General features: G+C 44.2%; 2 long non-coding RNA genes across 2 annotated transcripts in view; one reads left to right on the top strand and one right to left on the bottom strand.

The window, feature by feature from the left end:
* The window catches only part of LOC139757117 (uncharacterized), a 62,669-nt gene that overhangs the window by 265 nt on the left and 34,904 nt on the right, over window positions 1-27,500 (bottom strand). Inside the window, exon 2 of the long non-coding RNA XR_011714511.1 lies at window positions 1-1,418. This exon is cut by the window's left edge and continues 265 nt beyond it. This is a non-coding gene — a long non-coding RNA (uncharacterized lncRNA). The remainder of the gene's footprint in view (window positions 1,419-27,500) is intronic.
* LOC139757116 (uncharacterized) overlaps window positions 1,337-27,500 on the top strand; it is a 59,888-nt gene continuing 33,724 nt past the window's right edge. The window contains exon 1 of the long non-coding RNA XR_011714510.1: window positions 1,337-1,489. This is a non-coding gene — a long non-coding RNA (uncharacterized lncRNA). The remainder of the gene's footprint in view (window positions 1,490-27,500) is intronic.

Raw genomic sequence — 27,500 nt, 5'->3', positions numbered from 1 at the left:
CGCAGCCTGGTGCGCTCCACGGAAGGGTCATCAGAGATACGGCGGTCCGAACTGGATTCAGAGTTGTCGCTGTAGCAGTAAATGCTGGTTGTTGTTTATCATTATTATCAGTGACAAGCCGTACATCACAAAATTCCACACCCCTTGACCTTAGCCACCCAAAGACGCCGACACATTACTACTGCCTTGCTTGCCTGCGTCAACGACGACGACTACGACCCTGCCTGCACCTTGAAGAAGCACCTTGCAGGGGCAACACAGATGTGCCAACAATGGGTGGTGGGTGAGGAAGAAGAAGAGCTTTGCTATGATGATGCAGAGGACTTGACGACAACAACATCACGTCCAACACAACCACCACAACCTCTTTCACCTTGTCCAGTCCTGCGCCTGAACCCAGGCCCGCTTCCTGCACAGGCCTGACTGGCTCAACCCTCAGAGCCAATCCTTGTCCCGAAGTTACGGATCTAACTTGCCCACTCCCCTTACCTACATTAATCTATCGTCCAGAGGCTTCTTACCTTGGAGACCAGATGCGGATATTGGTACGTGCTGGCCCGAGACTAGGCGCAGCCGACTTTATTGGGAGGAAAAGTCTGCTCTACCTCAGTCACCTTCCCTCGCGTTTTCAAGGACCGGCAATGGAGCACGGGACGCCGCAAGAACCGCGGCGCTCTACGGCTAACCGTTTTACAAGCACCCTTTCTTCCGGCGAATGGCTTCCAGGGTCACGGCGCCTTAAACAGAAAAGGAAACTCTTTCCCGGTCCACCGCCGGCGTACGAGAGATGGTTCCCGTTACCGGGTTCCTGTACAGGTATGTCACGACTGCAGCCGCAACAAAATTATCAACGGCATTCCCATGCACGCTGCTGCTGGTGATGATGCAAGAAGCAAGCATTCAGAGACAGACAGTCGTACAACGGACACAAGACGTAGAAGTATTAAGAAGAGGAGCAAGGCAGTCAGACCATGTTACATCGAGAAGCTTTTCGATGCTGCCACAGTCACCTGTTTGGTGTCCGGGGCCAGGTTGCGGAATTATAACCGTATTCCCTTTCGCCACTGAACCCATCTAGCAACTCCCGGTGGGGTATCAAGGAACTAATGTCAACAAAAAATGGGTCTCGTAATAACAGCAGCAATATCATTATTATGATTACTGTTACTACTAAGGCCGCTGTCAACACGTCATTCCATGACAATTCGCAACCGCTCACCTTTGCGGGAAAAAGACGAAGAGGCCACGGCATCAGCAGCAGCAGCTCTGAGCTATAAAGCTTCAAAAACTACTACTACTACAAACCAACCAACCCCTCCACTTTCTCGCTTGTGGTCGTTGCCTCTAACGTGGGATCAGGTTCTCGCCTTGGGCTTAGGATCGACTAACCCATGTCCAACTGATGTTCACATGGAACCCTTTTCCGCCTCGGCCTTCGAGGAGAGTCTCTCTCGATGATTTGCTACTACCACCAAGATCTGCACCAGTGGCGGCTCCAGGCCGGCCCACGCCGTACCCTTCAACGCACACCACAGCGACCCTCCTACTCACCGGGGCTTCGAGGCCCGACCACATACGTGTCAGACCATTAGTGCCCCGGCGGTCGAGTATCGGGAGAATGCTAGTTGCTTCGGCAGGTGAGTTGTTACACACTCCTTAGCGGATTCCAACTTCCATAGCCACCGTCCTGCTGTCTATAGCAACCAACACCTTTTGATGGGATCAAAACAGGCATTCATTTAGGCCCCTTAACTCGAGGTTTTGGTCCGTGTTCTGCTAACTAGTCATAATAATGATAAACACTTGGCCGGCGGCGGCTGCTGCTGCTCCAGTGTAAGACGCTAGAGGATATGATGCAAAACAACCAACCTCTCACGGCGTAAGTACACCCACAACTACATCACTACGCCGCACTCACAACAATGCATGCATGCATGCCATCAGATTCTTTAGTGTTCTCACTGAAGAGGAGTCAGGAGGAGGAGGAAGTTGCACTGAAGGAGGCTGCTGCAGAATTAGGGGCAGATCACTGTTACTACAATTCGAACGCGCAAGGCCAAGCCATCGATGTTATACTTGCCGAGGTGCCGAGGTAGAAACTCGGCTCACTCACCCCCTGTACTTGCACAACACAACAACCTTCTTAAGCAAACGAACGACCGACCAACTAACCAACCAATCTCACCTCGCCTCAAACAAATGAGACATTCTTATTTCTCTTTCTGTCCATCATCAACTTCGATGCCTCTATGGTAACAGAAGTCAACTTTACTTACATTGCTTCTGCACACACACGTGCCAAGCAACGCCCTTTAACATCATTCTTGGAGAACACAAACATTTCATTTGCTGCTCCATCATAATACTCCTTTCCGTTACGGTTGTCGCTCAAGAGAGGCATTTGCTCTTGCCGCAACGGAGTCACAAACCAGCCGGGTCAGGATGAGAGAGGAAAAAATATAAGGTTTTCCTTTCTTTAGCACAAGACTAATAAGAAAGTTTCCTGATAGATCAAGAAAAAAGAGCGTTGACTTGAAGGCGACGGAGGAAGGCAGGCCGCGCTTACACCAGGAAGAAAGACATTTACGAAAAGTACTTATTACTTCCACGGTGAGGCGTCGTCTCCCCCGTGCCGCAGCATATGCCGTGACGGTTCCATATAATGGAGGAAGAAGATAGTAGTAGTAGTACGTCTTCGAAAAGACACACCAACGATATCATTTCTTCTCATTCATGAGGATGAGGACGTTGCATTGAAGGAGGCTCCTGTGGTTTTGGGGCAGATCACTGTTACTACGATTCGCACGCGCACGGCCAAGCGACATGGTGTAGCATGTACCTGCCCAGGCGCCGAGGTAGAAACTTAGGTCTCCCCGTACCGTCGTGTCACAAACCAACAACAGTTATTACCTTATCTTAAGCAAAACACCTCACAAACATAGAGGCCATGCTTTTTTCTAATTTTCTCTTTCTCCATCATCAACTCCCCACGGTTGTACCAGTAACAACACAGACGGTGGGTAGAGATGTTTGTCCCAGTCCTCCTCCTCAGATACATTTGGCACCTGTAGTCCTGGTGAGGCAGCAGCCAAAAGCAGTCGGAGGAGCTTCATATTATCTCTCTCTTGGTTAGCGCGCACAGTGTCGGAGGGCAAAAATGGCCTCGGATACCCTGCGTCACTTTCCGCTCCTTACCTCTCAGGTTAGCGCGCACAGAGTGTCGGAGCGCAAAAATGCCACCAGAAGCGCTCCGTAAATTTGCGCTCCTTACCTCTCAGGTTACCACGCACAGAGTATCGGAGGGCAAAAATGGCCTTGGATACGCTACGTCACTTTCCGCTCCTTACCTCTCAGGTTACCACGCACAGAGTGTCGGAGGGCAAAAATAGTCCCGGAGACGCTCCGTTACTTTTCGCTCATTACCTCTCGGCATATCACGCACATAGTGTCGGAGGGCAAAAATGGTCCCGGAGACGCTCAGTTACTTTTCGCTCCTTACCTCTCGGCCTATCACGCACATAGTGTCGGAAGGCAAAAATGGTCCCGGAGACGCTCCGTTACTTTTCGCTCATTACCTCTCGGCATATCACGCACATAGTGTTGGAGGGCAAAAATGGTGACGGAGACGCTGTTACTTTTCGCTCCTTAGTTCTCGGCCTATCACGCACATAGTGTCGGAGGGCAAAAATGGTCTCGGATGCGCTCCGTCACCTTCCGTTCCCTATCTCTCAGGTTAGCGCGCACAGAAGGTTGGAGCGCAAAAATACCACCAGAGGCGCTCCGTAAATTTGCGCTCCTTACCCCTCAGGTTAGCGCGCACATAGTATCGGAAGGCAAAAATGGCCTTGGATACGCTACGTCACTTTCCGCTCCTTACCTCTCAGGTTAGCGCCCACAGAGTGTCGGAGTGCAAAAATGCCACCAGAAGCGCTCCGTAAATTTGCGTTCCTTACTCCTCAATTTAGCGCGCACAGAGTGTCGGAAGGCAAAAATGGTGCCGGAGACGCTCCGTTACTTTTCGCTCCTTACCTCTCAGGTTAGCGCGCACAGAGTGTAGGAGGGCAAAAATGACCTCGGATGTGCTCCGTCACCTTCCGTTCCCTACCTCTCAGGTTAGCGCGCACAGAGTGACGGAGTGCAAAAATGGTCCCGGAGACGCTCCGTAAATTTGCGCTCCTTACCTCTCAGGTTAGCGCGCACAGAGTGTAGGAGGGCAATAATGGCCTTGGATACGCTCCGTCACTAAGCGCTCCTTACTACTCAGTTTACCGCGCACAGAGTGTTGGAGGGCAAAAATGATGCCGGAGACGCTCCGTTACTTTTCGCTCATTACCTCTCGGCCTATCACGCACATAGTGTCGAAGGGCAAAAATGGTCCCGGAGAAGCTCCGTTACTTTTCGCTCCTTACTTCTCAGGTTACCGCGCACAGAGTGTCGGAGGGCAAAAATGGTCCCGGAGACGCTCAGTTACTTTTCGCTCCTTACTTCTCGGCCTATCACGCACATAGAGTCGGAGGGCAAAAATGGTCCCGGAGACGCTCCGTTACTTTTCGCTCCTTACCTCTCAGGTTAGCGCGCACAGAGTGTAGGAGGGCAAAAATGGCCTCGGATGCGCTCCGTCACCTTCCGTTCCCTACCTCTCAGGTTAGCGCGCACAGAGTATCGGAGGGCAAAAATGGCCTTGGATACGCTACATCACTTTCCGCTCCTTACCTCTCAGGTTAGCGCCCACAGAGTGTCGGAGTGCAAAAATGCCACCAGAAGCGCTCCGTAAATTTGCGCTCCTTACCCCTCAGGTTAGCGCGCACAGAGTGTCGGAAGGCAAAAATGGTGCCGGAGACGCTCCGTTACTTTTCGCTCCTTACTTCTCGGCCTATCACGCACATAGTGTCGGAGGGCAAAAATGGTCCCGGAGACGCTCCGTTACTTTTCGCTCCTTACTTCTCGGCCTATCACGCACATAGTGTCGGAGGGCAAAAATGGTCCCGGAAACGCTCCGTTACTTTTCGCTCCTTACCTCTCAGGTTAGCGCGCACGGAGTATCGGAGGGCAAAAATGGTCCCGGAGACGCTCCGTTACTTTTCGCTCCTTACCTCTCAGGTTAGCGCGCACAGAGTGTCGGAGGGCAAAAATGGTCCAGGAGACGCTCCGTTACTTTTCGCTCCTTACCTCTCACGTTAGCGCGCACAGAGTGTAGGAGGGCAAAAATGACCTCGGATGTGCTCCGTCACCTTCCGTTCCCTACCTCTCAGGTTAGCGCGCACAGCGTGTCGGAGCGCAAAAATGCCACCAGAGGCGCTCCATAAATTTGCGCTCCTTACCTCTCAGGTTAGCGCGCACAGAGTATCGGAGGGCAAAAATGGTCCCGGAGACGCTGTTACTTTTCGCTCCTTACCTCTCGGCCTATCACGCACATAGTGTCGGAGGGCAAAAATGGTCACGGAGAAGCTCCGTTAATTTTCGCTCCTAACTTCTCAAGTTACCGCGCACAGAGTGTCGGAGGGCAAAAATGGTCCCGGAGACGCTCCGTTACTTTTCGCTCCTTACCTCTCGGCCTATCACGCACATAGTGTCGGAGGGCAAAAATGGTCCCGGAGACGCTCCGTTACTTTTCGCTCCTTACCTCTCAGGTTAGCGCGCACAGAGTGTAGGAGGGCAAAAATGGCCTCGGATGCGCTCCGTCACCTTCCGTTCCCTACCTCTCAGGTTAGCGCGCACAGAGTATCGGAGGGCAAAAATGGCCTTGGATACGCTCCGTCACTTTCCGCTCCTTACCTCTCAGGTTAGCGCGCACAGAGTGTCGGAGTGCAAAAATGGTCCCGGAGACGCTCCGTAAATTTGCGCTCCTTACCTCTCAGGTTAGCGCGCACAGAGTATCGGAGGGCAATAATGGCCTTGGATACGCTCCGTCACTTTGTGCTCCTTACTTCTCAGGTTAGCGCGCACAGAGTGCCGGAGGGCAAAAATGGTCCCGGAGACGCTCCGTTACTTTTCGCTCCTTACCTCTCGGCCTAACACGCACATAGTGTCGGAGGGAAAAAATGGTCCCAGAGACGCTCCGTTACTTTTCGCTCCTTACTACTCAGGTTACCGCGCACAGAGTGTCGGAGGGCAAAAATGGTGCCGGAGACGCTCCGTTACTTTTCGCTCCTTACTTTTAGGCCTATCACGCACATAGTGTCGGAGGGCAAAAATGGTCCCGGAGACGCTCCGTTACTTTTCGCTCCTTACCTCTCGGCCTATCACGCACATAGTGTCGGAGGGCAAAAATGGTCCCGGAGACGCTCCGTTACTTTTCGCTCCTTCTCAGGTTACCACGCACACAGTGTCGGAGGGCAAAAATGGTCCCGGAGACGCTCGGTTACTTTTCGCTCCTTACCTCTCGGCCTATCACGCACAGAGTGTCGGAGGGCATAAATGGTCCCGGAGACGCTCCGTCACCTTGCTCTCCTTGTCTCTCAGCCTATGGGACATTAAGGGTCGGAGCTGAAAAACATGACAAAGGTGCTCAGCTAACCCTTGCTGCTGCTGCACCCTCCTCCTCCTTGCATGGAAGGTAAGGGGGAAACATCACCTCAATTATCGACGCCAGTAGCGTCCGCAGCGAGTTTCCTTCTTACCTGAGAATATTATACGAGACAAGGGGAGGGAAACCACTTTTAATGCCTGGTGGCGTGTCTGATCAATAGTTCCTCTTATAGCAGAGGTAAGGGACGATATTTTTGGGGCGACATTCTCACCTAGAGCAATGAACCCACATCTGTGATGTGAGGAGGTACGGAAAGGAACGACTGATGGAGGGACCCAACAGGAGGAGGATACAGGGATATTTTCAGACGAAAAATTTCCCCAAGTTTTTCCTCCGTTAACCAAGGGCTCTCTCTCTCCATACGTATGGTGGTGAACATCATCATTAGTGGACCTCTCTGAGGTGAGGAGGTACGTAAGGGAGCGAGCGGCTGGCTGACATTTTTGCTCCCTCCCCGAGCGCGCATACATACCCACCACACACACACACACACACACACAATCCTCACTGTCTGTCTCATCATCATCAGTTTCGAGTACCTGCCTGTCGTTGAAAATAGCTCGAGTGTGTTTTATATCTATATATGTAGGATGTTGCCATCGATTGGCGTGACAAATCCCCTAACCTCTTTGGGGTTAAACCTTAGCGGATCGCACGAAACCTAACCTAAGCGAGAGAGCGGCGGCGGCCGATCCCCCTCCCTCCAGCGCGCATACCACACACACACACACACACACACCGAGGCAGCCAGCCACCTCCTCCTCACTCTCGCTTTCGATGACGCGCGGCCGACCCACCTCCCTCCCTTCCTCACCCACGGTGGTGAACATCAGTGGCCCATTATCGATCGACCCACATTGCATCCGTGGAGTTTGACATCACTCACTAGATTGGCGGTTGTTTTAGTAACGTATTCGTACGCGAGCGAGAGAGCGGGAGGTGGCGGGGGCGGAGGAGGAGGACGGCAACCCCCCCCCCCCTCCACATCCCGCGCGGTCTCGCATTCCATACCACACACACCCAGCCAGCCACCTCCTCCTCACTCTCAATGCCGGCGTAGGGGGTCCACTTACGTTAGGTTAGTTGTACATTTACTTACGTACAATGCTATCGACTTGTGTATTTCGCCACCGTAAGTAAACGTACATATCGATGGCATATAAATAAAACGTAAGTAAATGTACGGGCGCATACCACACACATAACGAGCCAACCAGCCAGCATGCCACCTCCTCACTCTCGCTTTCGATGACACGCGGCCGACTCACCTCCCTCCCTTCCTTACACACGTTGGTGGTGGTGGTGGTGGTGAACATCAGTGAACCATTGTCGATCGACCCACATTGCATCCGTGGAATCCGACATCACTCACTAGATTGGTGGTTGTTTTAATAACATTGTCGTACGCGAGCGAGGGAGCAGGCCGGTGGCGGCGGGGGAGGAGGAGGGCGGAATACCATCCCCCCACCCCCAAGCCCCCCCTCTCCCCCACCGCCCGCGCGCTCTCACATTCCGTAACACACACACCCAGCAAGCCGCCTCCTACGCCGGCATTGAAAGTGAGAGCGAGGAGGAGGTCCAGTTACGGTGGCGAAATACAGAACTCATCTTAATCCATATGTCTACTATGCAGGGGCTTTTGCCATCTATTGGCGTGACAAATCCCCTAACCTTTTTCCGGGTTAAACCTTAGTGGAAAGCAGTGAGGAGACTGCTCTGCCACTCACGGCACCCAGGCTGGTACGCGAGTCGTATGGAAACGGTTCGGTACAGCACATCAGGTTTTGGTTGATTCGTATTTGGGATGGGATAGAGTAGCAACTGTAGCTCTCAACTCTACCCAATTTCCTCCCTTTGCTGCTGCTGCGGCATTGATGTAGAACACTAAGACCTACGATTCGCACGCGCACGGTCAAGCGACATGATGCATGTACTTGCCGAGGCAGAAGCTTAGGTCTAATCATCACCGTCTAATCATCATAACAATTGGCTGGGGCGGGTGCCACCACAACATCCCGCTCCTTTAAAAAAAAAAAAAAAAAAAAAAAAAAGGAGAAAATCCCATCTTGTGGAATTCTCAGGAAATGTGCTGCATTGACGGGGCGACGGGGGAAGGCAGGCAGCACTCACAATAGGAAGAAGCCATAAACGGTGAGGCTTCGTCTCCCCCGTGCCGCAGCGGGGGCCATGACGGTTTCATATGGATAAGAATGTCTTCGAAACGACAGACCAAGGATATCATTAGACTGGGTCTAATGGAATTGAAGAAGGATACTACTAATGCAGCTGCCGCTGATGTTGCTGCGGCGGCGGCATTGGGGTCGAACACTAATTCTACGATTCGCATGCGCATGGCCGAGCGACAGGATGCATGTACTTGCCGAGGCGCCGAGGTAGAAACTTAGACGACGGTACAGGGAGACCTAACAAACCAACAAAAAGGAGAACCAAGCGCCTACGACCAAGGAACTCCACAGGCATTCGTACAAGTATAAGACTCTTATGGTTTTCGTGCCTAACCTAACCCAACCGCCCCAGGCGCATACCACACACACTAACCGAGCCAGCCAGCCACCTCCTCATCACTCTCGCTTTCCATGACGCGCGGCCGACCATCCCTTACTCACACACGGTGATGGTGGTGAACATCAGTGAATCATTATCGATCGACAAGTAAATGTACAAGTCGATGGCATGTACATTTACTTAAGTTTTATGTTATCGACTTGTACATTCACTTACGTTTTATCTTTATGTCATCGATTTGTACAATACGATGGGTAATAAATAAAATGCAAATGTACGATTTGCTGACAAAAATAAAACGTAATTAAATGTGTAAGTTGATGGCATATAAATGAAACTTAAGTAAATGTACAAGTGGATGGCTTGTACATTTACTTACGTTTCATTTATAAGTCGATGGCATATATATAAAACGTAAGTATATGTACAAGTCGATGGCATACATATAAAACAAGTAATTCTACAAGTCGATATATAAAGAGTAACGTATTCCAACTTCTTAAACACTAAGAAATTCATAACGTGTTTGCAGAAAATGGTAAGCTTTTTATGGGTAACAATGACTAATTTTTACCATTTTCTGCGATTATCATTTGAAGCTTAACGTAACCTAACACGTCGATGGATTATAATTAAATGTAAGTAAATGTACAAGTCGATGGCATATAAACAAAACCTAAGTAAATGTACAAGTCGAATGCATATAAATAAAACATAAGTAAATGTACGAGTCACTAGCATATAGATCAAACGTAGGTAAATTTAAAATCTAATGGCACATAAATAAAACGTAAATAAATGTACAAGTCGATGGCTTATAAATAAAACGTTAGTAAATGTACAAATGAATGGCATATAAATAAAACGGAAGTAAATGTACAAGTCGATATATATAGAGTAACGTATCCCAACTTCTTAAACTCTAAAAAATTCATAACACGTGTTTGTTACCTCTAACAAGTTTCCCATTTTCTGCAATGACTAATTTCTACCATTTGCTGTGATTATAATTTCAAGCCTAACGTAACCGAACCTGTCGATGGCATATAAATAAAACGTAAATAAATGTACAAGTCGATGACATAAATAAAAAGTAATGTTTGAGTCGCTGGCAAATACATAAAACGTAAGTAATTGTGTAAGTCGATGGCATATAAATAAAACCTAAGTATATATACAAGTCGATGGCATATGATAATCGATTGTAAAATTCGATATATGCAGAGTAACGTATCCCAACTTCTTACACCCAAAAAATCCAACATGTGTTTGTAGAAAATGATAAAATTTTTATGGGTAACAAATACCAATTTTTACCATTTTCTGTGATTATCATTTCAAGCTTAACGTAACCTAAAATGTGGTTGGCATATAGATATAATGTAAGTAAATATACGAGTCGCTGGCATTAAAATGGAACGTAAGTAAATATATAATCTAATGGCATATAAATAAAACGTAAATAAATGTACAAGTCGATCGCTCATAAGTCAAACGTAGGTAAATGTACAAGTGAATGGTATATAGATGAAACGAAAGTAAATGTACAAGTCGATATATATAGAGAACTTATTCCAACTTCTTAAACCCCCCAAAAAATTCATAACGTGTTTGTTACGCCAAAAAAAGCTTACCATTTTCTACAATGACTAATTTTTACCATTTTCTGTGATAATCATTTCAAGATTAAAGTAACGTAACACGTCAATGGCACGTAAATTAAACGTAAGTAAATGTACGAGTCGCTGGCATATAGATAAAACTTAAGAAAATGTACAAGTCGATGGCTCATAAATAGAAAGTAAGTTAATATACAATTCGATGGCATATAAATAATAAACCGTAAGTGCATGTATAAGTTGATGGCATATAAATATAACGTAAGTAAATGTAAGTAAATGGTTTGGGCACATGTAGAGAATGAGTGAGGAAAGATTGACCAAGAGGATATATGTGTCGGAGGTGGAGGGAACGAGGAGAAGAGGGAGACCAAATTGGAGGTGGAAAGATGGAGTGAAAAAGATTTTGTGTGATCGGGGCCTGAACATGCAGGAGGGTGAAAGGAGGGCAAGGAATAGAGTGAATTGGAGCGATGTGGTATACCGGGGTTGACGTGCTGTCAGTGGATTGAATCAAGGCATGTGAAGCGTCTGGGGTAAACCATGGAAAGCTGTGTAGGTATGTATATTTGCGTGTGTGGACGTATGTATACACATGTGTATGGGGGTGGGTTGGGCCATTTCTTTCGTCTGTTTCCTTGCGCTACCTCGCAAACGCGGGAGACAGCGACAAAAAAAAAATGTAGAAGACGATAGCTTAAGTAAATGTACATGTCGATGGCATATTGATAAAAGGTAAGTAAATACAAGTCGATATATATAGAGCAACGTATCCCAACTTCTTAAACCCTAAAAAATTCATACGCGTTTGTTACCCCTAAAAAGTTGATTTTCAACAATGACTAATTTCTACCATTTTCTGTGATTATCATTTGAAGCGTAACGTAACCTAACCTGTCGATGGCATATAAATAAAACCTAAGTAAATATAGGAGTCGATGGCATATAAATAAAACTAAAGTAAATATACGAGTCGCTGGCATATAAATAAACCGTAAGTAAATTACAAGTCGATGTTATATGAATAAAACGTAAGTAAATGTAGAGTCGCTGGCATATAAATGAAACGTACGTAAATCTATAAATCGATGGCATACAAATAAAACGAAAGTAAATGTACAAATCGATGGCATATAAATAAAACAAGTATATGCACGAGTCGCTGGCATATAAATAAAACGTAAGAAAATGTATAACTAAATGGCATATAGATAAACAGTAAGTAAATGCACAAGTCAATGGCATATAAATAAAACGTAAGTAAATGTACAAGTCAATGTATATAGAGTAACGTATCCCAACTTCTTAAACCCTAAAGAATTCCTAACATTTGTTTGTTACCCCTAAAAATTTTACCATTTTCTACAATGACTAATTTTTACCATTTTCTGTGATTATCATTTCAAGCCTAACGTAACCTAACCTTTCGATGGCACATAAATAAAAAGTAAAATTACAATTCGATGTCATATAAATAAATCGTAAGTAAATGTACAGGTCGATGACTTATAGATTTTAAGTAAATGTACATGTCGACGGTATATTGATAAAAGGTAAGTAAATGTAAAAGTCGATATATATATATATATATATATATATATATATATATATATATATATATATATATATATATATATTTTATCCCTGGGGATAGGGGAGAAAGAATACTTCCCACGTATTCCTTGCGTGTCGTAGAAGGCGACTAAAAGGGGAGGGAGCGGGGGGCTGGAAATCCTCCCTTCTCATTTTTTTTTTTTTTAATTTTCCAAAAGGAACAGAGAACGGGGCCAGGTAAGGATATTCCCTCAAAGACCCATTCCTCTGTTCTTAACGCTACCTCGCTAACGCGGGAAATGGCGAATAGTTTGAAAAAAAATTATATATATATATATATATATATATATATATATATATATATATATATATATGAGAGAGAGAGAGAGAGAGAGAGAGAGAGAGAGAGAGAGAGAGAGAGAGAAACGTATAACAACTTTTTAAACCCTAAAAAATGCATAACATGTATCTGTTACCCCTAAAATGTTTACCATTTTCTACAAGGACTAATTTTTACCATTTTCTATGATTATCATTTCAAGCCTAACGTAACCTAACCTGTCGATGGCATATAAATACAACGTAAGTAAATATTCGAGTCTCTGGCATATAAATAACGTAAGTAAATGTACAATTCGATGGCTTAAGGGTACAACGTAAGTGAATGTACAAGTCAATGGAATATAAATATAACGAAAGTAATATATATATAAGATATATATAGAGTAACGTATTCCAACTTCTTAAACCCTAATAAATTCATGACGTGTTTGTTACGCCTAAAAAGTTTACCATTTTATACAACGATTAATTTTTACCATTTTTTGTGATTATCATTTCAAGCCTAATGTAACCTAACCCGTCGATGGTATATAAATGAAAAAAGTAAAAGTACAAATCGATGGCATATAAATAAAACGTAAGTAGATGTACAAGTCGATGACATATATAAAACATATGTATATGTATATGTAAAAGTAGATGGCATATAAATAAAACGTAAGTAAATGTAAAAGGAAATATATAGAGTAACGTATCCCAAATTTTTAAACCTTAAAAACTTATAAAATGTGCTTCTTACTCCTAAAAAAAATTACCATTTTCTACAATGACTAATATTCAACATTTTCTCTGATTATTATTTCAAGCCTAAAGTAACCTACCCTGTCGATGGCATATAAATGAAATGTAAGTAAATGTACAAGTCGATGGCATATAAATAAAACAAGAAATGTGCAAGTCTTTATATATTGAGTAACGTATCCCAACTTCTTAAACCCTAAAAAATTCATAACGTGTTTCTTACCCCCAAAAAGTTAACCATTTTTCTACAATAACTAATTTTTACCATTTTCTGTGATCATCATATCAAGCTTAACGTAACCTAACTTGTCGATAGCATATACATAAAATGTAAGTAAATGTACAAGTAGATGTCATATAGATAAAAAGTAAGTAAATATACAAATCGGTGGCTTATAAATCAATTTTAAGTAAATGTACAAGTCGATGGCATACGAATAAAAAAATTAAAATTCAATGTCGATATAGATAAAAGCTAAGTAAATGTACAAGTCGATGGCTTATAAATCAATTTTAAGCAAATGTACAAGTCGATAGCATATAAATAAAACAAAATTAAAATAATTCAATGTCAATATAGATAAAACCTAAGTAAATGTACAAGTCGATGGCTTATAAATCAATTTTAAGTAAATTTACAAGTCTATGGCATATAAATGAAACACAAGTAAATGTACAAGTCGATATATATAGAGTAACATCGCAACTTCTTAAACCCTAAAAAAATCATAACGTTTTTGTAACCATTAGTAAGATTACCGTTTTCTAAAAAACTACGTTTTACCATTTTTTGTGATTATCATTTCAAGCCTAACGTTACCTAACCCGTCGATACCATATAAATAAAAGGAAAGTATATGTACAAGTCGGTGGCATATAAGCAAAACATAAATCTAAAAGTCGATATATATAGAGTAACGTACACCAGCTTCTTAAACCCTAAAAAATTCTTGATGTGTTTGTTACTCCTAAAAATTTTACCATTTTCTACAATAACTAATTTTCATCATTTTCTGTGATTATTATTTGAAGCCTAACGTAACCTAACCTTTCGATAGCATATAAATAAAACTAAATCAAAATTACAATTCGATGTCAATACAGATAAAACGTAAGTAGATGTACAAGTCGATGGCATACAAATAAAACGTAAGTAAATGTACGAGTCGATATATATAGAGTAACGTATCGTAACTTTTTAAACCCTAAAAAATTCATAACGTGTTTGTTACCCCTAAAAAGATGACAGTTTTCTACAATAACTACTTTTTACCATTTTTTGTGATTATCATTTCAAGTCTAACGTAACCTAACCCGTCGATGGCATATAAATAAGAGGAAAGTAAATGTACAGTCGATGGCATATAAATATGACGTAAATTAATGTACAAGTCGATGGCATATAAGCAAAACATAAGTAAATGTAAAAGTCGATGTCATATGAATAAAACATAAGAAAATGTACGAGTCGCTGGCAAATAAATAAAACTTAAGTAAATATACAATTCGATGGCATATACCTAAAACGTAAGTAAAAGTACAAGTCGATATTTATAGAGTAACGTATACCAAATTCCTAACCCTAATAAATTCTTAATATGTGTTTGTTACCCCTAAAAAGTTTACCATTTTCTACAATGACTAATTTTTACCATTTTCTGTGATTATTATTTGAAGCCTAACGTAACCTAACCTGTCGATAGCATATAAATAGAATGCAAGTAAATGTACAAGTCGATGTCATATAGATAAAACGTAAGTAAATATACAAATCGGTGGCATATAAATCAAACGTAAGTAAATGTACGAGTTTTCTGTAATTATTATTTGAAGCCTAACGTAACTAACTTTTCGATAGCATATAAATAAAGGAAAATTAAAATTATAATTCGATGTCAATATATATATATATATACAACCTAAGTAAATGTACAAGTAGATGGGTTATAAATGAATTTTAAGTAAATGTACATGATGGCATATCAATAAATGGTAAGTAAAAGTAGATATATATAGAGAGAGTAACGTATCGCAACTTCTTAAACCTTACAAAATTCATAAAGTGTTTCTTACCCCTTAAAAGGTTACCATTTTCTACAATGACTAATTTTTACCATTTTCTGTGATAAGCATATAAAGCCTAACGCAACTTAACCTGTCAATAGCATATGAATAAAATGTAAGCAAATTTACAAGTCGGTGTCATATAGATAAAACGTAAATATACAAATCGATGGCATATAAATCAAACGCAAGTAAATGTACAAGTTTTCTGCGATTCTTATTTGAAACCTAACGCAAGCTAACCTTTCGATGGCATATAAATAAAACGAAAGTTAAATTGCAATTCGATGTCAATATAGATGAAATATGAGTAAATGTTCAAGTCGATGGGTTATAAATGAATTTTAAGTAAATGTACATGTCGATGGCATATCAATAAAAGGTAAGGAAATGCAAAAGTCGATATATATAGAGTAACGTATCCCAACTTCTTAAAACCTTAAAAAATTCATAACATGTGTTTCTTACCCCTTAAAAGTTACCATTTTTTACAATGACTAATTTTTACCATTTTCTGTGATTATCATCTGAAGCCTAAAGTAATCTAACCTGTCGAAAGCATATGAATAAATTGTAAGTAAATGTACAAGTCGACGGCATATAGATAAAACGTAAGTAAATATACAAATCGATGGCATATAAATCAAACGTAAGAAAATGTACGAGTTTTCTGTGATTATTATTTGAAGCCTAACGTAACCTAACCTTTCGATGGCATATAAATAAAACGAAATTAAAATTACGATTCGATGTCAATATAGATACAACGTAAGTAAATGTACAATTTCAAGTAAATGTACCTGTCTATGGCATATTAATAAAAGGCAAGTAGATGTAAAGTCGATACATATAAAGTAACGTATCCCAACTTCTTAAACCCTAAAAAATTCATAACGTGTTTCTTACCCCTAAAAAGTTCACCATTTTCTACTATGACTAATTTTTACCATTTTCTGCGATTATCATTTCAAGCCTATTGTAACCTAACCTGTCGATGGTATAGAATTAAAATGTAAATATACGAGTCGCTTGCATATAATTAAACGAAAGTAAATGTACAATGCGATACATATATAGAGAGTAACGTATTCAAACTTCTTAAACCACAAAAAATTCATAACGTGTTTCTTAGGCCAAGAAAATCTACCATTTTCTACAATGACTAATTTTTACCGTTTTCTGTGATTATTTCAAGCCTAACGTAACCTAACCCGACAATGGAATATAATTGAATGTAAGTAAATGTACAAGTCGATGGCATAATGAAAAGTAAGTAAATGTACAGGTCGATGGCATATAGATATAACGAAAGTAAATGTACAAGTCGATGACATATATAAAACATAAGTAAATGTAAAAGTCGTTGACATAAATAAAACGTAAGTAAATGTACAAGTCGATATATATAGAGTAACGTATCCCAACTTCTTAAAACCTAAAAAATTGATAAAGTGGTTGTTATCCCTAAAAAGTTTACCATTTTCTACAATGACTACTTTTTACCATTTTCTGTGATTATCATTTCAAGCCTAACGTAACGTAACCTATCGATGGCATATAAATAAAATGTAAGTAGATGTACAAGTCGATGGCATGTAAATAAAACAAATATGCAAGTCGATAGCATATATATAAAACAAGTAAATGTAAAAGTCGATGGCATGTAAATAAAACTTAATTAAATGTGAAAGCCGATGGCATATAAATAAAATGTAAGTAAATGTACAAGTCAATGGCATATAAATAAAACGTACGTAAATATGCAAGTCGATAGCATATAAATAAAACGTACGTAAATATGCAAGTCGATAGCATATATATAAAACCTACGTAAATATGCAAGTCGATAGCATATATATAAAACCTAAGTAAATTTACAAGTCCATGGCATATAAATAAAACGTAAATGAATGTGAAAGCCGATGGCATATAAATAAAATGTAAGTAAATGTACAAGTCGTTGGCTTATAAATATAACGTAACTGTACAAGTCAATGGCATATAAAAAAAAAAAAGGCAAGTAAATGTACAAGTCGATGGCATATAAATCAAACGTAAGTAGATCTACGAGTCGATGGCATGTATAGAAAACTTAAGTAAATGTTCAAGTCGATATATACAGAGTAACGTATCCCAATTTCTTAAACCCTAAAAAATTCATAACGTGTTTGTTACCCCTAAAAAGTTCACCATTTTCTACAATGACTAATTTTTACCATTTTCTGTGATTATCATTTCAAGCCTAACGTAACCTAACCTGTCGATAGCAAATGAATAAAATATAAGTAAATGTAAGAGTCGCTGGCATATAAATAAAAGGTAAGTATATGTATAAAGCGATGGCATATACAAACGCAAGTAAATGTATAATTCGTTGGCATAGATATAATACGTAAGTAAATGTACAAGTCGATATATATAGAGTAACGTATCCCAACTTCTTAAATCTTAAAAATTCATAAAGTGTTTGTTACCCCTAAAAGTTGACCATTTTCTACAATCATTAATTTTTACCATTTTCTGTGATCATTTCAAGCCTAACGTAACCTAAGCTGTCGATGGCATATAAATAAAACAAATAAATGTACAAATCGATGGCATATAGATAAAACGAAAGTAAATATACAAGTCGATGGCATATAAATAAAACGTAAGTTAATGTACAAGTCGATGGCATAAAAAGGCTCGGTCATACGTCGACATAATGTATGTTCTGACGAGGGCTGGGATGCCCTTCCGCGATATGGCCCGCTCGATAGTGCTATGGTTAACACTATCGAATGCTTTGGCCATGTCGAGGAATGCCAAGTGCACACCGTGGGCGTGTGCCCGCGCACGACCGACGATCGCATCCAAGATCGTGAGGTTCTCAAGGCATCCGTCTATTGGGACGAATGCCTTTTGAGCTTCATCGATCCGGACGAGGCTCGAGATGCGGCTGCTCAAGATTTTGTGGAGCATGCGGACTACGGCACAGGAGATGGCGATAGGCCTGTAGTCCTTGGGTTCGGTTGGGTTGGGTACCTTAGGTATCAGCACCGTTCTGTTTGCCTTCAGTGGCTCTGGTAACGCAGACGTAGCTATCCAGAGGTTGAACATTTTGGCCAGAACCCTCGGAGGAATGGACTTCAGCAATCGAGTCGACATTCCATCAGGTCCAGGGGCAGATGTTCTGGTGGCTTTGAGGTGGTGTGCTACCTCGTCTACAGTTATAATCTCCGCTAGTTGTTCACGTACTGGGTCATAATCGGTGATGGCACGTCCATCCGGCTCAGATGGTCGAGAAAAGAGAGCCCCCCAAAAGGGATCGAGGCGTTCCGGCACAACCGAAGTTGGCGGTACCTCCCAATCGACTTTGAGAACTTGTCCAGCGGCCAAAGACCTATTCTCACGATGGAGTCTCTGTACGTTGCGGTACTGCTCTCTTCTAAGCCGGTTTCCACGCAAAGGAGCCTCTTCCGCGCGGCGTACGCGGCCAGAGCACGCTTACTGCCTTGAACCACCACCACGATTCGGGCGGTCTTCGGGCGAGCTAAGGAGCTTAGCATTTGTGATGCGTGCTCTGCAACTGCCCTGGTTGCGGCGAAGCTGTCAACCTGACGCAGATGGTTGTTGGCTCCATTTAGGACGTCCTCGCCCCACGATAGACTTGTGGGGACGAGTAATAATGTGTCGAAATAAGCGATAGTCTCCGCCACAAAAGAAGCAATTGATTGGGGTTGGGGTACCCGCGGAGCAGCTGGAACAGTTAAAACCGTGGGAGTATTCTCACCACTGGGTTCCACACACACGTACATCCCTGTACGTGGTGCTTCCTCCGGGGTGCCACTCCGCGTGTTGCTTCCTATTGTGGCTGGGACACGCCTCTCAATCGGCGCACCATCCAACATCTCGCTCTCACCAGTTTCCTGGAGGAGGTTTGAGTTCAAGGTCAGTTCCTGAACCCTGGTCTTATACGACGCTTTGCGTAGGAGACCTTTGATCACTTCGACCGTCCTAGAAGGGATAATCTCCTGCAACCGCTGGTTCAAGCCCTGCCCGGCAACTAGCGAGGGACCAGCTGCCATCCCAGCCTCAGCCCTGGCGAGGAGCTCAATCTCCTCGTCAGACCACAGAGCCTTGGATAGAATGTGCCTGGTAGCCAACTCCTGGTGAAAGGAGCTGGCATGTGCCTGCCTTTCGTGGACCCTACGGCCCCGAAAGCTGGCGAAGGTCTTCCCACAATGTGGGCAAGAGGGTGAACGGTCGTCGGCCGTTCCCTCATGGCTGTTGTTGGTACCCGACATACCAACAGAGGCTGGTACGCTATTCCTAAGGAATGGGATACGCGTGACGGGTACCACGAGGCGAAAACACGTGACAAGGGTAGACGCTTCGGCTTTGGTCGCACAGTGCTGCCGCCCGAAGGAAGCATAGGACTGCAGTCAGACGATGGACACTGCCGCTGTGCTTCAGTCCTGGGGATTTCCCCAGAGGATATATGTGTCAGTGTGGAGGAAACTAGTAGGGAGACCAAATTGGAGGTGGAAAGATGGAGTGAAAAAGATTTTGTGATCGGGGTCTGAACATGCAGGAGGGTGAAAGGCGTGCAAGGAATATAGTGAATTGGAACGATGTGGTATACCGGGATCGACGTGCTGTCAATGGACTGAACCAGGGCGTGTGAAGCGTCTGGGGTAAACCATGGAAAGTTCTGTGGGGCCTGGATGTGGAACGGGAGCTGTGGTTTCGGTGCATTATTACATGACAGCTGGAGACTGAGTGTGAACGAATGGGGCCTTTGTTGTCTTTTCCTAGCACTACCTTGCACACATGAGGGGGTTGTTATGCCATGTGTGGCGAGGTGGCGATGGGAATGAATAAAGCGAGACAGTATGAATTATGTACATGTGTATATATGTATATGTCTGTATATATATGTATACATTGAGATGTATAAGTATGTATATTTGCGTGTGTGGACGTGTATGTATATACATGTGTATGTGGGTGGGTTGGGCCATTCTTTCGTCTGTTTCCTTGCGCTACCTCGCTAACGCGGGAGACTGCGACAAAGCAAAATAAATCAAATAAATAAGTAGTTGCCCTACTATCCCAGTAAACGTAGCTGGACAACTTCCGACTCTCAGCTGTTGGTTGGTATGTACTGGATAACCAACCAACGGAGCTAGGGCTTAGAGTGCGCAATCACTCGAGTTACTCGGCTTGAAGGCTTTATAAAAGAGTGATAATCCGTCGCGACTCGCGTTCCATACCACACACACCCAGCCAGCCTCCTCCTCACTTTCCATGCCGGCGTAGGAGGTCTGGTGGCGAAATACACAACTCCTCTTAATCTATACGTCTACTGGTTGGAGGATTTTGCCATTGATTGGCGCGACAAATCCCCTAACCTTTTTCCGGGTTAAACCTTAGTGGATCGCAGTGAGGAGTCTGCTCTGCCACTCACGGCACCCAGGCTGGTACGCAAGTCGTATGCAAACAGTTCGATACAGCACATCAGGTTTTGGTTGATCCGTATTTGGGATGGGATAGAGCAGCAACTGTAGCTCTCAACTATACCAAATTTCCCCCCTTTGCTGCTGCTGCGGCATTGGGGTAGAACACTAAGACCTACGATCCGCACGCGCACCGTCAAGCAACATGATGCATGTACTTGCCGAGGCGCCGGGGTAGAAACTTAGGTCCCCCCCTTACCGTGTCATCATTATCATCATAACTGGCCGGGGCGGGTGCCACCACAACATCCCGCCCCCTTTTTAAAACAAGGAGAAAATCCCATCTTGTGGAATTCTCAGGAAATGTGCTGCATTGAAGGCGTCGGGGAAAGGCAGGCAGCACTCACAATAGGAAAAAGCCATAAACGGTGAGGCGTCGTCTCCCCGTGCCGCAGCGGGTGCCATGAAGGTTACATATGGAGAAGAATGTCTTGGAAAAGACAGACCAAGGATATCATTAGACTGGGTCTAATGGCATTGAATGATATTACTGATGCTGCTGCCGCTGGTGTTGTTGCTGCGGCGGCGGCATTGGGGTCGAACACACTACGATTAGCACGTGCACGGCCAAGCGACATGATGCATGTACTTGCAGAGGCCTCGATGTAGTAACTTAGGTCTCCCTGTACCGTCGTCTAACAAACCAACAAAAAGGAGAACCAAGGCGCCTACAACCAAGGATCTCCACAGGCATTCGTACAAGTATGACAAGACTCTTATGGTTTTTATGCCTAACCCAACCTAACCTAGCCTAACTTAACCAAACATAACCCTATCAGTCGCAACAAGCCTCTGATAGTGCAGACTGCATTTCACAGATGCAGTAGCAACAGAGTTGTTTAAAGGTTGAAATAGTATAGGCTGTCCACACTCAACAATAGCTTGCTCTGTCCAGGAGCACTCTGCTTTCGCTGCTCAGGCTGTGAAGGAGAACCAAGGCGCCTACGACCAAGGAACTACACAGTCATTCGTACAAGTATGAAAAGGCTCTGTTTTTCATGCCCCAAATTCAGCATCTATACGAGTTCGTCACTAAGTAGATAATGAGGAGGCATCTGTCATGGTTCCATAGGTATCAACCATAGAATTATCCCCATATACTTCTTTTTGTCTTTCGCGGTTTCCATTCTCTAGACATGCTTTGCTTGAGCTTTTGCTCAAACAAACATGTAGGCGAACCCCAGCATATTCGCCATATATCCCATCAGTCGAAATAAACCCTTGAAAGGGCAAACTGTACTTCACAGAAACGGCAGCAGAGTCACCATTTTAAAGGTTAAAATAGTGTAGGCTGTTTGCACTCAGCAAAGGGTTGCTCTATCCAAGAGGATTCCGCTTTCGCTGCTCAGGCTGTGAAGAACCAAGGCGCCTACGACCAAGGAACTCCACAGGCATTCGGAAAAGTAGAAAAGACATGTTTTTCATGCTCCAAATTCAGGATTTATAAGAGTCCGTCACTAAGTAGATAACGAGAAGCCATTTATAATGGTTTGATAGGTATCAACCATAGAAGTATCCTAATATGCTTCTTTTTGTCGGGACACTAGATCATGGGAAACATTTGCAAGCCCCAAGCCCCATCAAGAAGAGGTTTGAACGGATTACCCACTCCTTTCAGAGGGGGAAAGCACGTTGAACCCTTCTGTGTAGCGCGCGTGCGGCCCAGAACATCTAAGGGCATCACAGACCTCTTATTGCTCAATCTCCTGCGGCGTCGCTCAAGAAAGGCATTTGCTCTTGGCGCGCCGAAGGAGTCAGAAGCCGTGGGTAGATATAGGAAAAAAGATGTAACTTAGGTCTCCCCGTACAATATCAGGCTGGAGTAAAGCTCTACAGGGTCTTTTTTCCCCGCTCTTTGGCGCAGGCCCAACGTTCTCCTGCCTGTGGGTACACTAGATAGTAGATAAGGACATTGGGAATCACTAACTCATTCATAAGCGTCACTATTTAGATTACAAGGCATTTGTTAACAGTACACATACCAAGCAGAGCATGTGCATTGAAGGAGGATGCTTGTACTTACACTTGCATGGCTTAATCTTTGACACTTATGCACGGCCCGTAAAATGCATGGCTTATCCTGTGACCGACACGCATACACCCCGTCCCAAAGGTGCATGCATGCTTTGTCTCTCTGGGTCTGGCCAACACCAGCTTGACTTGTTACTACCACCAAGAGTCATAATAATCATTTGGGCGGCCGCTGCTGCACCGGTGTAAGACGCTCGAGACTGGATGACGCCGCCGAACCTCTCACAGCATACATGCACCCACAACAACACCAACCACCACCAGTCAGGCTTGACTGACTGCCTGCTTCGACTGAAGCAGAGGAGCGTGTTCAGTGAGAAAGCGAAAAACTAACAACGACAGGCGCCTATGTGTGGTCATCTTCGAATAATGGTTTCTCTATCATCACATGGAACATACACACCAATGTATGCATGCCATCAGATTTTGGCTGCCTGCTTCGACTGATGCAGGGACGCATGCTATCTGAGAAAGCGAAAAAAAAACAACGACACGTGCCTATTTGTGGTCATCTTTCGGGTTTTACCATTTCTATTATCCCATGGAACATGCACAAAAATGTATGAATGCCTTCGGATTCTTTTATGTTACCTTCCCTTTTGACTCATCGAGGAGGAGGAGTTTGCAGGTAGAAACTCAGGTCCCCCCATACTTTCACAAACCTTCTTAAGCAAACGACCGACCTCACCTCACAACAAATCATCCATGCTTCTTTCTCTTTCTGTCCATCAACTTATATGCCTCTGTGGTAACAGAATTCAACTTTACATTGCTTTTCCACACACCTGCTAAGCATTTACAACGCCCAAGGATTGCGATATTACCATTGGAAAACTGCAAACATTTCATTCGCTGTTCGCTCAAAAGGTTTCTTTTCGTTCCTGTAATCGCTTAGGAGAGAGGTATTTGCTCTTGGCGCGCCGAAGGAGTCAGAAGCCGTGGATACATACAGTAAAGGAATGAAAAAAAGCAAAAAAACAAATCCTCATTGGGGACTCCTTCGGAGAAGACTAAGAACGATCCCCATGACATCCAAAAAGAGCGCTTCTTGGTTTCATGGTAATCGCTCTCTAATAGTTCCCAGGACGTTTAAAGGGGCAAATGTATCGAAGGAGCGATCGATGGTCCATAGGTAATGTGTAGCGCCTGACCCTACGCTACTTGCCTAGTACTCAACGCCAAGAAGAAGTGGTCGACGTCGAGAAAAGTTTCGCCAAATGCAAACATATCTAGGTAGCTTGGTCTTTTCGAAGACATTATTGTTTTGTGAGATAACTGTACGGGGAGACCCAAGTTTCTACCTCGGCAAGTACATACATCATGTCACTTGGCCGTGCGTGTGCGAATCTTATTATTAGTGTTCGAACCCAGTGCCACCGACGAAGTTGCAGGAGCCTTCTTCAATGCCATTAGACCCAGTCTAATGACATCATTGTTGTCTCTTTTTGAAGACCTTCTCCGTATGGAACAGTCACGGCACATTTGCTGTGCTACGAGGGAGACGACGCCTGACTGCTGAAGTAATAAGTCTTGTAAGGCTTTTTCCTGGTGGAGGCAGACCTACGAATCGCACGCGCACGGTCAAGCGAAATGACATGATGTATGCAGTTGCCGAGGCAGAAGTCCCCTCTTAACGTCTCATCATCATTATCATAAAAATTGGCTGGTGCGGGTGTCATCACAACATCCCGCCAATTGTTAAAACAAGGAGAAAATCCCATCTTGGGGAATTTTCAGGATATGTTCTGCATTGAAGGCGACGGGGGACACGACGCCTGACCGCGAAAGTAATATGAAATCTTGTAAGGCTTTTACTGGTGTGAGTGCCGCCTGCCTTCCCGTCGCCTTCAATGCAGCACCTTTCTTGGTTTCATGGGAATCGCTCTCTAATAGTTTCTAAAGAAGCAAATGTATCGGAGGAGCGATTGATGGTCCATAGGTAATGTATAGCGCCTGGCACTATCCTACTTGCCTAGTACTCAACGCGAAGAAGTGGTCGACGTTGAGAAAAGTTCCGCCAAATACAAACCCAGCTAGGTAGCTTGGTCTTTTCGAAGACATTGTTGGTTTCTGAGATGACGGTACGGAGAGACCTAAGTTTCTACTTCTGCGCCTCGGCAAGTACATGCATCATGTCGCTTGGCCGTGCGCATCGTAGTATTAGTGTTCGTCCCAAATGCCGCCGAAGAAGCAGCAGGAGCCTTCTTCAATGCCATTAGATCCAGTCTAATGACATCATTGTTGTCTCTCTTTGAAGAACTTCTCCGTATGGAACCGTCATGGAACATTTGCTGTGGCACCGGGTAGACGACGCGTGACTGCCGAAGTAAGTAGTCGTCTTGTAAGGCTTTTCCTGGTGTGAGTGCGGCCTGCCTTCCTCCGTCGCCTTCAATGCAACGCCTTTCTTGGTTTCATGGTAATCGCTCTCTAATACTTCCCAGGACGTTCTAAAGGGACAAATATATCTGAGGAGCGATTGATCCTCCATAGGTAATGTGTAGTTCCTGGCCCTACACTAATTGGCTAGTGCTCAACGCCAAGAAGTGGTCGACGTCGAGAAAAGTTATGCCAAATGCAAACATATCTGGGTAGCTTGGTCTTTTCGAAGACATTATTGTTTTGTGAGAATTGTACGGGGAGACCTAAGTTGCTACCTCGGCAAAGTACATACATCATGTCGCTTGGCCGTGCGTGTGCGAATCGTAGTATTAGTGCTCGAACCTAATGCCACCGACGAAGATGCAGGAGCCTTCTTCAATGCCATAAGACCCAGTCTAATGACATCATTGCTGTCTCTTTTTGAAGACCTTCTCCGTATGGAACCGTCACGGCATATTTGCTATGCTACGAGGGAGACGACGCCTGACTGCTGAAGTAATAAGTCTTGTAAGGCTTTTTCCTGGTGGAGGCAGACCTACGAATCGCACGCGCACGGTCAAGCGAAATGACATGATGTATGCAGTTGCCAAGGCAGAAGTCCCCTCTTAACGTCTCATCATCATTATCATAAAAATTGGCTGGGGCGGGTGTCATCACAACATCCCGCCAATTGTTAAAACAAGGAGAAAATCCCATCTTGGGGAATTTTCAGGAAATGTTCTGCATTGAAGGCGACGGGGGACACGACGCCTGACCGCGAAAGTAATATGAAATCTTGTAAGGCTTTTACTGGTGTGAGTGCCGCCTGCCTTCCCCGTCGCCTTCAATGCAGCACCTTTCTTGGTTTCATGGTAATCGCTCTCTAATAGTTCCCAGGACGTTCTAAAGGGACAAATGTATCGGAGGAGCGATCGATGGTCCACATGCAATGTGTAGCGCCTGGCGCTACGCTACTTGCCTAGTACTCAAATCCGAGAAGAAGTGGTCAACGTCGAGAAAAGTTCCGCCAAATGCAAACCTAGCCAGGTAGCTTGGTCATTTTGAAGGCATTTTTGGTTTGCGAGATGACGGTACGGGGAAACCTAGGTTTCTACCTCTGCGCCTGGGCAAGTACATGCATCATGTCGCTTGGCCGTGCGCGTGCAAATCGTAGTATGTGTTCGACCCAAATGCCGCCGAAGAAACAGCAGGAGCCTTCTTCACTGCCATAAGACCCAGTCTAATGACATCATTGTTGTGTCCTTTTGAAGACCTTCTCCGTACGGAACCGTCACGGCACATTTGCTGTGGCACGGGGTACACGACGCCTGACTGCCGAAGTAATAAGAAGTCTTGTAAGGCTTTTCCTGGTGTGAGTGCGGCCTGTCTTCCTCCGTCGCCTTCAATGCAGCGCCTTTCTTGGTTTCATGGTAATCGCTCTCTAATAGTTTCCAGGACGTTCTAAAGGGGCAACTGTATCGGTGGAGCGATTGATGGTCCATAGGTAATGTATAGCGCCTGGCACTATCCTACTTGCCTAGCACTCAGCGCCAAGAAGTGGTCGACGTTGAGAAAAGTTCCGCCAAATACAAACCCAGCTAGGTAGCTTGGTCTTTTCGAAGACATTGTTGGTTTCTGAGATGACGGTACGGAGAGACCTAAGTTTCTACTTCTGCGCCTCGGCAAGTACATGCATCATGTCGCTTGGCCGTGCGCGTGCGAATCGTAGTATTAGTGTTCGACCCAAATGACGCCGAAGAAGCAGCAGGAGCCTTCTTCAATGCCATTAGATTCAGTCTAATGACATCATTGTTGTCTCTTTTTGAAGACCTTCTCCGTATGGAACCGTCATGGAACATTTGCTGTGGCACCGGGTACACGACGCGTGACTGCCGAAGTAATAAGAAGTCTTGTAAGGCTTTTCCTGGTGTGAGTGCAGCCTGCCTTCCTTCGTCGCCTTCAATGCAACGCCTTTCTTGGTTTCATGGCAATCGCTCTCTAATAGTTCCCAGGACGTTCTAAAGGGGCAAATGTATCGGAGGAGCGATCGATGGTCCTTAGTTAATGTGTAGCGCCTGGCCCTAGGCTACTTGCCTAGTACTCAACGCCAAGAAGAAGTGGTCGACGTCGAGAAAAGTTATGCCAAATGCACACATATCTAGGTAGCTTGGTCTTTTCGAAGACATTATTGTTTTGTGAGAACTGTACAGCGAGACCTAAGTTTCTACCTCGGCAAGT

The sequence above is a fragment of the Panulirus ornatus genome, chromosome 24 (assembly GCF_036320965.1).
Source record: "Panulirus ornatus isolate Po-2019 chromosome 24, ASM3632096v1, whole genome shotgun sequence".
NCBI classification, from domain to species: domain Eukaryota; kingdom Metazoa; phylum Arthropoda; class Malacostraca; order Decapoda; family Palinuridae; genus Panulirus; species Panulirus ornatus.
The sequence above is the reverse complement of the archived record's forward strand: the minus strand, read 5'-3'. Positions and strand labels throughout refer to the sequence as shown.